The following is a 1741-nucleotide window of genomic DNA, read 5'->3' on the forward strand; positions in this document are numbered from 1 at the left end:
AAAGATTGGTGATGGTCCTGGGATAGTTTTTTTTTTTTTTTTTCCATCAAAGAAGAGCACTCATTTGCTTGCAAAGGCCATAATTTGTTCTCTGAGTGGAGAGGCTGCATTTGTGGCCTGCAAGCCCCAATTCCTAAGTAGAACAAGTGGAGTGGCACTGGTGGAATACAGCCTTTTCAGGAAGTTCATGGCAGCTAGGAGAGCAGTGTTGTGACACTGTCTATCTGTTTCAGAACCTGTGACGTGGCTCATGGGGCCTAAGTCTTTCCCATTAAAGGCTGTAGTACTGAGGTAATGGGCCAAGATGGAGATATCCCCAAAGCCCATGTTGACACCTTGTCCAGCAAGTGGGTGGACTCTGCAGTCTGCATCCCCAATGAGTGCCACCCAAGGCTAGGCATACTCGGCAGCATGTCCCAACTCCAGAGCAAACAGCATTTGACTTTTGGCATCCACGCTGGCTACACTTGGAGGCAGTTGGTGAGCTGAGATCTTAGTGGGCTTCAGAAGGGTAACAGCATATCATGACATGGTGCCAGCTGAGTCAATGAAGTCCATGTGGTTAACGTCACTCCAAAAGGCAGAGTTAATGGCATCCATGAACTCTTCCTCACCCATGCTGACCAGCTCTGCTGTGTGTTCATGGGATGTGGACCAAACCAAGGAACTCAGGGTTTCTGAGAGCGGAAGCAAAGCAATCAGCACAGAGGGAAGAAATCTCTGCCAAGCTACAATGTTTTCGGTGGCCTCGGATAAATGCAGAATAGCCACAACAGCAGACTGGTCGTAGTTCCAGCTGACATTCTGGATTCCAGCAGCCTGCCATATCCTTGAGTTGTGACCATCTGCACCAATCAACAATTTGGTCTGGAGGGTGCTGCCATCACCTAGGGTAATATGAACCCAAGGGCTGGTGTCACCCATGCGAAATGGACAAGGCCAGGTGTAGCCAACAGCTTTGCTCCTGTAGAGGACTGTCACTCGGTCAGCCACAGCTTCCAGCTGCTTGGTGAGTGTGTACATGATGACGTTGTTCTCCACTATATAGCCCATGTCATGTAAATGATCCTTATCAAACATTATCAAGGCCTCTGAGCCAGCATCCCACACCTGCATTTGCTGGAAGGCTCTGTATCTCATTTTGCAGATGTGGTCCCAGGCACCAAAACAGCTGAGCAGGGTTGCAGAGCCAGGGGAAATGGAGCTGACCCTATTGCTGTAAGTTTCTGACAATTTCTCCCTTTTCTTAAGTCTTTTTTTTGTTTTCTTCTGGAGAATATGAGAGTTATGTTCATATTCTGGATACTAGTCCTGACTAGATAAAAGTTTTCTTTTGGTGAATTTGGGAATTCTGTCTATGTTCTATATGCTAGTCTTTATTAGGTAGAAGACTTTTCCTCCAGAAACAATGGACTTGAGGGGCCAGCAGGTAACGTGTGGGTTAAGGTACTGGACTCTTACATGGATGACTGTGGTTTGAGTTCTAGAGCTGGTGGCCTGAAAATAACACTGGGTGAGTATGTTTATGTGCCCATAATCCTGAGAGGAGAATGGAGGAGAAGGGATTGTGGCTTGGTTATCACCCCTAGGGAGTGATTTTTTTCTTTCTTTCTTTCTTTCTTTCTTTCTTTCTTTCTTTCTTTCTTTCTTTCTTTCTTTCTTCTTTCTTTCTTTCTTTTTTTCTTTTTTTTGAGAGGTTTTTGCTATGGGGTGTGTGTGCTCGCCAGAAAGACAGAGAGAG

General features: G+C 46.0%; 1 pseudogene; it reads right to left on the bottom strand.

Moving 5' to 3' along the window:
• Nucleotides 1-60: 60 nt before the first annotated feature.
• The window catches only part of LOC102489751 (ubiquinone biosynthesis monooxygenase COQ6, mitochondrial pseudogene), a 4388-nt pseudogene continuing 2707 nt past the window's right edge, over nucleotides 61-1741 (bottom strand).

Source organism: Tupaia chinensis, unplaced genomic scaffold (genome assembly GCF_000334495.1).
Source record: "Tupaia chinensis unplaced genomic scaffold, TupChi_1.0 Scaffold000268_1, whole genome shotgun sequence".
NCBI lineage: Eukaryota > Metazoa > Chordata > Mammalia > Scandentia > Tupaiidae > Tupaia > Tupaia belangeri.